Source organism: Xenopus tropicalis, chromosome 3, assembly GCF_000004195.4.
Source record: "Xenopus tropicalis strain Nigerian chromosome 3, UCB_Xtro_10.0, whole genome shotgun sequence".
Lineage (NCBI taxonomy): Eukaryota > Metazoa > Chordata > Amphibia > Anura > Pipidae > Xenopus > Xenopus tropicalis.
The window spans coordinates 4,537,534-4,547,774 of NC_030679.2; the positions used below are offsets into that span (position 1 = coordinate 4,537,534).

A 10,241-nucleotide genomic window follows, 5' to 3' on the forward strand; every position below is an offset into this window, starting at 1 on the left:
TCATTGTTTTCTATTTCACCCACTTTCAAGGGGAAGTTAATCCCATCATTGGTTTCTATTTCACCCACTTTCAATGGGAAGTTAATCCCATCATTGGTTTCTATTTCACCCACTTTCAAGGGGAAGTTAATTCCATCATTGTTTTCTATTTCACCCAGTTTCAAGGGGAAGTTAATCCCATCATTGGTTTCTATTTCACCCACTTTCAAGGGGAAGTTAATCCCATCATTGGTTTCTATTTCACCCACTTTCAAGGGGAAGTTAATCCCATCATTGTTTTCTATTTCACCCACTTTCAAGGGGAAGTTAATCCCATCATTGGTTTCTATTTCACCCAGTTTCAAGGGGAAGTTAATCTCATCATTGGTTTCTATTTCACCCACTTTCAAGGGGAAGTTAATCCCATCATTGGTTTCTATTTCACACAGTTTCAAGGGGAAGTTAATCCCATCATTGGTTTCTATTTCACACAGTTTCAAGGGGAAGTTAATCTCATCATTGGTTTCTATTCCACCCACTTTCAAGGGGAAGTTAATCCCATCATTGGTTTCTATTCATCCCACTTTCAAGGGGAAGTTAATCCCATCATTGGTTTCTATTCATCCCACTTTCAAGGGGAAGTTAATCCCATCATTGGTTTCTATTTCACCCACTTTCAAGGGGAAGTTAATCCCATCATTGTTTTCTATTTCACCCACTTTCAAGGGGAAGTTAATCCCATCATTGTTTTCTATTTCACCCACTTTCAAGGGGAAGTTAATCCCATCATTGTTTTCTATTTCACCCACTTTCAAGGGGAAGTTAATCTGATCATTGGTTTCTATTTCACCCACTTTCAAGGGGAAGTTAATCTCATCATTGGTTTCTATTTCACCCACTTTCAAGGGGAAGTTAATCCCATCATTGGTTTCTATTTAACCCACTTTCAAGGGGAAGTTAATCCCATCATTGTTTTCTATTTCACCCACTTTCAAGGGGAAGTTAATCCCATCATTGGTTTCTATTTCACCCATTTTCAAGGGGAAGTTAATCCCATCATTGTTTTCTATTTCACCCACTTTCAAGGGGAAGTTAATCCCATCATTGGTTTCTATTTCACCCAATTTCAAGGGGAAGTTAATCCCATCATTGTTTTCTATTTCACCCACTTTCAAGGGGAAGTTAATCCCATCATTGTTTCTATTTCACCCACATTCAAGGGGAAGTTAATCCCATTATTGTTTTCTATTTCACTGACTTTCAAGGGGAAGTTAACCCCATCATTGTTTTCTATTTCACCCACTTTCAAGGGGAAGTTAATCCCATCATTGTTTCTATTTCACCCACATTCAAGGGGAAGTTAATCCCATTATTGTTTTCTATTTCACTGACTTTCAAGGGGAAGTTAACCCCATCATTGTTTTCTATTCCACCCACTTTCAAGGGGAAGTTAACCCCATCATTGTTTTCTATTTCACTGACTTTCAAGGGGAAGTTAACCCCATCATTGTTTTTTATTTCACTGACTTTCAAGGGGAAGTTAATCCCATCATTGTTTTCTATTCCACCCACTTTCAAGGGGAAGTTAATCCCATCATTGTTTTCTATTTCACCCACTTTCAAGGGGAAGTTAATCCCATCATTGTTTTCTATTTCACCCACTTTCAAGGGGAAGTTAATCCCATCATTGTTTCTATTTCACCCACATTCAAGGGGAAGTTAATCCCATCATTGTTTTCTATTTCACCCACTTTCAAGGGGAAGTTAATCCCATCATTGTTTCTATTTCACCCACATTCAAGGGGAAGTTAATCCCATCATTGTTTTCTATTTCACCCACTTTCAAGGGGAAGTTAATCCCATCATTGTTTTCTATTTCACCCACTTTCAAGGGGAAGTTAATCCCATCATTGTTTTCTATTTCACCCACTTTCAAGGGGAAGTTAATCCCATCATTGTTTCTATTTCACCCACATTCAAGGGGAAGTTAATCCCATCATTGTTTTCTATTTCACCCACTTTCAAGGGGAAGTTAATCCCATCATTGTTTCTATTTCACCCACTTTCAAGGGGAAGTTAATCCCATCATTGTTTCTATTTCACCCACATTCAAGGGGAAGTTAATCCCATCATTGTTTTCTATTTCACCCACTTTCAAGGGGAAGTTAATCCCATCATTGTTTCTATTTCACCCACTTTCAAGGGGAAGTTAATCCCATCATTGTTTCTATTTCACCCACATTCAAGGGGAAGTTAATCCCATCATTGTTTCTATTTCACCCACATTCAAGGGGAAGTTAATCCCATCATTGTTTTCTATTTCACCCACTTTCAAGGGGAAGTTAATCCCATCATTGTTTTCTATTTCACCCACTTTCAAGGGGAAGTTAATCCCATCATTGTTTTCTATTTCACCCACTTTCAAGGGGAAGTTAATCCCATCATTGTTTCTATTTCACCCACATTCAAGGGGAAGTTAATCCCATCATTGTTTCTATTTCACCCACATTCAAGGGGAAGTTAATCCCATCATTGTTTTCTATTTCACCCACTTTCAAGGGGAAGTTAATCCCATCATTGTTTTCTATTTCACCCACTTTCAAGGGGAAGTTAATCCCATCATTGTTTCTATTTCACCCACATTCAAGGGGAAGTTAATCCCATCATTGTTTCTATTTCACCCACATTCAAGGGGAAGTTAATCCCATCATTGTTTTCTGTTTCACCCAGTTTCAAGGGGAAGTTAATCCCATCATTGTTTTCTGTTTCACCCAGTTTCAAGGGGAAGTTAATCCCACCATTGTTTTCTATTTCACCCACTTTCAAGGGGAAGTTAATCCCATCATTGTTTTCTATTTCACCCACTTTCAAGGGGAAGTTAATCCCATCATTGTTTCTATTTCACCCACATTCAAGGGGAAGTTAATCCCATCATTGTTTTCTATTTCACCCACTTTCAAGGGGAAGTTAATCCCATCATTGTTTTCTATTTCACCCACTTTCAAGGGGAAGTTAATCCCATCATTGTTTTCTATTTCACCCACTTTCAAGGGGAAGTTAATCCCATCATTGTTTCTATTTCACCCACATTCAAGGGGAAGTTAATCCCATCATTGTTTCTATTTCACCCACTTTCAAGGGGAAGTTAATCCCATCATTGTTTTCTATTTCACATACATTCAAGGGTGCACACACATATATATATATATACAGACTGGTGCATATTATGTTTTTTTTATAGCTATTTGCCTTACGTATCTTCCAATCAAGACTTATTGTCGCTGTGCTGATTTTCTTAATCAAACACCTCAATACGGAGGGGCCAATCAGACAGAACAAATGTGTGAACTAATTATAAATTACACGTCGCTCTCGAAAGGACCCATAGCAACACAGCACCCTGCGCCGGGACTAGAACCAAAGGGGTTTGTCTTTTCCTTCTCTGTATATTTGTATTTATACATATGGGTAGGGGGTGCCATAGTGTTTCCCTTAGACAGTACAGTATGGGGGTACAGCTTATTGTGTGCCCAGAACATTCCCTCTCTGTATATTTGTATTTATACATATGGGTAGGGGGTGCCATAGTGTTTCCCTTAGACAGTACAGTATGGGGGTACAGCTTATTGTGTGCCCAGAACATTCCTTCTCTGTATATTTGTATTTATACATATGGGTAGGGGGTGCCATAGTGTTTCCCTTAGACAGTACAGTATGGGGGTACAGCTTATTGTGTGCCCAGAACATTCCCTCTCTGTATATTTGTATTTATACATATGGGTAGGGGGTGCCATAGTGTTTCCCTTAGACAGTACAGTATGGGGGTACAGCTTATTGTGTGCCCAGAACATTCCTTCTCTGTATATTTGTATTTATACATATGGGTAGGGGGTGCCATAGTGTTTCCCTTAGACAGTACAGTATGGGGGTACAGCTTATTGTGTGCCCAGAACATTCCTTCTCTGTATATTTGTATTTATACATATGGGTAGGGGGTGCCATAGTGTTTCCCTTAGACAGTACAGTATGGGGGTACAGCTTATTGTGTGCCCAGAACATTCCCTCTCTGTATATTTGTATTTATACATATGGGTAGGGGGTGCCATAGTGTTTCCCTTAGACAGTACAGTATGGGGGTACAGCTTATTGTGTGCCCAGAACATTCCTTCTCTGTATATTTGTATTTATACATATGGGTAGGGGGTGCCATAGTGTTTCCCTTAGACAGTACAGTATGGGGGTACAGCTTATTGTGTGCCCAGAACATTCCCTCTCTGTATATTTGTATTTATACATATGGGTAGGGGGTGCCATAGTGTTTCCCTTAGACAGTACAGTATGGGGGTACAGCTTATTGTGTGCCCAGAACATTCCTTCTCTGTATATTTGTATTTATACATATGGGTAGGGGGTGCCATAGTGTTTCCCTTAGACAGTACAGTATGGGGGTACAGCTTATTGTGTGCCCAGAACATTCCTTCTCTGTATATTTGTATTTATACATATGGGTAGGAGGTGCCATAGTGTTTCCCTTAGACAGTACAGTATGGGGGTACAGCTTATTGTGTGCCCAGAACATTCCTTCTCTGTATATTTGTATTTATACATATGGGTAGGAGGTGCCATAGTGTTTCCCTTAGACAGTACAGTATGGGGGTACAGCTTATTGTGTGCCCAGAACATTCCCTCTCTGTATATTTGTATTTATACATATGGGTAGGAGGTGCCATAGTGTTTCCCTTAGACAGTACAGTATGGGGGTACAGCTTATTGTGTGCCCAGAACATTCCTTCTCTGTATATTTGTATTTATACATATGGGTAGGAGGTGCCATAGTGTTTCCCTTAGACAGTACAGTATGGGGGTACAGCTTATTGTGTGCCCAGAACATTCCCTCTCTGTATATTTGTATTTATACATATGGGTAGGAGGTGCCATAGTGTTTCCCTTAGACAGTACAGTATGGGGGTACAGCTTATTGTGTGCCCAGAACATTCCTTCTCTGTATATTTGTATTTATACATATGGGTAGGGGGTGCCATAGTGTTTCCCTTAGACAGTACAGTATGGGGGTACAGCTTATTGTGTGCCCAGAACATTCCCTCTCTGTATATTTGTATTTATACATATGGGTAGGAGGTGCCATAGTGTTTCCCTTAGACAGTACAGTATGGGGGTACAGCTTATTGTGTGCCCAGAACATTCCTTCTCTGTATATTTGTATTTATACATATGGGTAGGGGGTGCCATAGTGTTTCCCTTAGACAGTACAGTATGGGGGTACAGCTTATTGTGTGCCCAGAACATTCCTTCTCTGTATATTTGTATTTATACATATGGGTAGGAGGTGCCATAGTGTTTCCCTTAGACAGTACAGTATGGGGGTACAGCTTATTGTGTGCCCAGAACATTCCCTCTCTGTATATTTGTATTTATACATATGGGTAGGAGGTGCCATAGTGTTTCCCTTAGACAGTACAGTATGGGGGTACAGCTTATTGTGTGCCCAGAACATTCCCTCTCTGTATATTTGTATTTATACATATGGGTAGGAGGTGCCATAGTGTTTCCCTTAGACAGTACAGTATGGGGGTACAGCTTATTGTGTGCCCAGAACATTCCTTCTCTGTATATTTGTATTTATACATATGGGTAGGGGGTGCCATAGTGTTTCCCTTAGACAGTACAGTATGGGGGTACAGGTTATTGTGTGCCCAGAACATTCCTTCTCTGTATATTTGTATTTATACATATGGGTAGGGGGTGCCATAGTGTTTCCCTTAGACAGTACAGTATGGTGGTACAGCTTATTGTGTGCCCAGAACATTCCTTCTCTGTATATTTGTATTTATACATATATGGATTTTACATGTTACCTGGAACATTCTAGGAGACTTCCTCTGTGGGTCCCAGTACAGAACAGAACAGGCCAATCATATAAGGGGCCCCTCGGGGGGGCAAGGGGAGGGGCATAGCAGTAAGTAGGCCAGTTATTTGCGGGGAGTGACCTTCATTTGTTCTTGACGCTTCCTATATCTGCCTCTCAGTTACCCAATAGGCAGAGCTGGGGGGGGGGGGGGTTAGTGAGTCTTTTGTGTTTAATATAAAAAAACACTTAAAAAATAAATATATAGTGAATAAAGTTCCCCCTATTGTATTGTTTCCCAAAATGATATTGTTTTACATTCAGAAGTACAGAGACATTAGGGCCATATATCCCAGATTGGTAAAGTAGAATTGTGTGTATGAAGGCCACGCCCATGGCCACACCCATAGCCACGCCCACAATATACTTTCACCTTCCTATAGGCTATAGCTACTTCCATATAAGGGCTAGCTGCATTATCATTGGTTCTGCAACTCGGGGCAAGCGGGGGTGGGGCATCGTTGGCGACATGGCAGTAAGGCTCACATTGATTGGCCGCTATCCCAGCTGTAATGGTGTAATTATCGCTTAGTGTATTTAATACCTGGAAATGGACCCTCAGTACCCCATACGGTTTTGGTTGGCACAAACTTTCATCAATAGGCCAATTATAAGCAGCTTTTCAATTGGTCTTCATTATTTATTTTTTATAGTTTTTCAATTATTTGCCTCTTTGCAGCTATCAAATGGGGGTCACTGACCCCGGCAGCCAAAACCTATTGCTCTGTGAGGCTCCAGTTTTATTGTTATTGTTACTTTTTATTCCTTATCTTTCTATTCAGCCCCTCCCCTATTCATATTCCTGTCTCTCAGTCAAACCACTCCCTGGTTGCTAAGGTAACTTGGACCCTAGCAACCAAACCCTATTGCTCTGTGAGGCCCCAGTTATATTGTTATTGTTACTTTTTATTCCTTATCTTTCTATTCAGCCCCTCCCCTATTCATATTCCTGTCTCTCAGTCAAGCCACTCCCTGGTTGCTAAGGTAACTTGGACCCTAGCAACCAAACCCTATTGCTCTGTGAGGCCCCAGTTATATTGTTATTGTTACTTTTTATTCCTTATCTTTCTATTAAGCCCCTCCCCTATTCATATATCAGTCTCTCTCTCAAATCACTCCCTGGTTACTAAGGTAACTTGGACCCTAGCAACCAAACCCTATTCCTCTGTGAGGCCCCAGTTATATTGTTATTGTTACTTTTTATTCCTTATCTTTCTATTCAGCCCCTCCCCTATTCATACTCCAGCCTCTCATCCAAACCACTGCCTGGTTGCTAAGGTAACTTGAACCCTAGCAACCAAATAACTGTATTAAAGGGATAGTTCCCCTTTAGTATGTTATAGAATGGCCTATTTTAAGCAACTTTTCAATGGTCTTCATTTATTTGTTATAGTGTTTGAATTATTTCCCTTCTTCTTCTGCCTCTTTGCAGCTTTCAAATGGGGGTCACTGACCCCGGCAGCCAAACCCTATTGCTCTGTGAGGCTCCAGTTTTATTGTTATTGTTACTTTTTATTCCTTATCTTTCTATTCAGCCCCTCCCCTATTCATATTCCTGTTTCTCATCCAAACCACTCCCTGGTTGCTAAGGTAACTTGGACCCTAGCAACCAAACCCTATTGCTCTGTGAGACTCCAGTTATATTGTTATTGTTACTTTTTATTCCTTATCTTTCTATTCAGCCCCTCCCCTATTCCTATACCCGTCTCTCATCAAAACCACTCCCTGGTTGCTAAGGTTACTTGGACCCTAGCAACCAGATAATTGTTGAACTGAAAATGAAATAACTACAAAACTACAAATAATAAAAAATGAAGACCCATTGCAAAATTTTCTCAGAATATCCCTCTCTGCACCAAAGGTGATCAACCCTTTTAACCGTTTGTTCCCCGTGGAGCATTCTTACAGTTCCAAGAGCTGCCTGGGTTAATGAAGCCTAAATGAATATACTTCTCCCTGATGTAATGTAAATCCAGGGGGGCCCCTTGCTGTTCCCCCGACTGTTTCCCTGGGTGTCTGGGACAGTTGGGTGCTGGGGGCTCCCATTTATCTGGGTGCAGAGGGAATGGGTGGGGGGGGGATACGTAGGGTTCCCTTCTAATCTGGGGCAGGCTCTGGGGATACACAGTCACTCCCCCCCCCCTCGGTGGCAGTCAGGCCCCTGGCTGTGTGCGGACGAGGGTAGTGGGGGCCACGAAGGGGTTAATTTTGTTACTAAATGAGCCACGTAAGTCCCAGAGTAAAGTACCATGAATGAAATATGAAGGGTTAAATGGAAAAGGCAGATCTGTGGCCCTTCAGCTGTTTATTATACTACAGGCGGCCTTACACGGGCGGATTTCATCTGATGATTCAGACCAATTAGGCAGCTTATCTGACCTTGTATGGCCCTGCCCAAAAGAGCTTACACTCTACAAGGAGTAACATATAAAGCAATCAGTAACCGATACAGGAGGGGAAGGGAGCCCTGCCCAAAAGAGCTTACACTCTACAAGGAGTAACATATAAAGCAATCAGTAACCGATACAGGAGGGGAAGGGAGCCCTGCCCAAAAGAGCTTACACTCTACAAGGAGTAACATATAAAGCAATCAGTAACCGATACAGGAGGGGAAGAGAGCCCTGCCCAAAAGAGCTTACACTCTACAAGGAGTAACATATAAAGCAATCAGTAACCGATACAGGAGGGGAAGGGAGCCCTGCCCAAAAGAGCTTACACTCTACAAGGAGTAACATATAAAGCAATCAGTAACCGATACAGGAGGGGAAGAGAGCCCTGCCCAAAAGAGCTTACACTCTACAAGGAGTAACATATAAAGCAATCAGTAACCGATACAGGAGGGGAAGGGAGCCCTGCCCAAAAGAGCTTACACTCTACAAGGAGTAACATATAAAGCAATCAGTAACCGATACAGGAGGGGAAGAGAGCCCTGCCCCAAAGAGCTTACACTCTACAAGGAGTAACATATAAAGCAATCAGTAACCGATACAGGAGGGGAAGGGAGCCCTGCCCAAAAGAGCTTACACTCTACAAGGAGTAACATATAAAGCAATCAGTAACCGATACAGGAGGGGAAGGGAGCCCTGCCCAAAAGAGCTTACAATCTACAAGGAGTAACATATAAAGCAATCAGTAACCGATACAGGAGGGGAAGGGAGCCCTGCCCAAAAGAGCTTACACTCTACAAGGAGTAACATATAAAGCAATCAGTAACCGATACAGGAGGGGAAGAGGGCCCTGCCCAAAAGAGCTTACACTCTACAAGGAGAAAGGGTTGAGACACAAGGTGTGGGATGAATAGAATCCCTGGTTGCTAAGGTAGTGTGTCCCCTAGCAACCAGGTAACAGCTTAAACTCCAAACTGGAGAGCTCCAGTACTCAAAACTAAAAAAACCCTCCAATTTATAAAAAAAAATGAAGACCAATTGCAAACTGTCTCAGACTATGACTCTCCACATCCCGCTATGAGTTAATTTGAAGGTTATTTGTCAATGTAACTGTCGTCGGAAACCGCTGCCCAACGTACATCGGCTTTTATTGGGCAAAAAAAAAATAAATCCTATTTTGGGTCGACTTGCCCTTTAAACTTTAGAAATTAGCAAAGGGGAAAAAAAAAAAAAAAGTTCGATTAGAGAAAGTTTCGGGGGTCGTGGATTTCTCCGCGGGTTTATCGGAGAGGGACCCCCCCCCCCCCCCAGTCCTTGGGATTCCGCTCCGAGCCCCCCCCCCGCCCCGGGGATTTGCTAAATTCCTATACACAATGGGGCTGGAATAATAACCCCGTCCTGCCTGTATCTCCCTACGCAGCCCCCCCGTCCCCGTCGCACCGCCACCGTATATAAAAGAAGGGGCTCAGTGAATAGGAACGAGGCGCCGTCCAACCCCCCCCCCCATTTACTGACCTTTATCCAATGATGAATGGCGTCCGATTGGTCCCAACCAGGAGGGGGGGGGGGGAGGCAGAGAGCGGCCAGACGCACGGAGCCTCCGGAATATTCCGTCCGACAGCAGAGCCGCTGTGTGTGTGTGTGCGGCAGGGGGGCTGCCTGCGCCTAGAAATGATTGACAAGAGTTGGGGGGGGCCCCTCCCAAATATTATTATACAAGGCTTCCCATATGGACCCACAGCTGGGGGGGGGGGGGGGTGTAGTCGCCGCGTAGAGACAATAAACGAATACAAAGTGCGGTTAATACGCGGCGGCTCTTTAATAGGCAGCGGGTTAACCCTTTCATTGGGGGAAAGCTCGTCGGAGTGGGGGGGGCCTTTAGCAGGAGCAGGGAGCCCCCCCAAACTGGACTACAATCCTGCGATTTCACTGGTTTATTTCTGAGAATA

General features: G+C 42.7%; 1 protein-coding gene across 1 annotated transcript in view; it reads right to left on the reverse strand.

The window, feature by feature from the left end:
• mpped1 (metallophosphoesterase domain containing 1) overlaps nucleotides 1-9,978 on the reverse strand; it is a 35,486-nt gene extending 25,508 nt beyond the window's left edge. Inside the window, exon 1 of the mRNA XM_031898494.1 lies at nucleotides 9,808-9,978. The gene's annotated coding sequence lies outside the window, so the exon portion shown is untranslated. The remainder of the gene's footprint in view (nucleotides 1-9,807) is intronic.
• Between the last annotated feature and the right edge of the window lie 263 nt (nucleotides 9,979-10,241).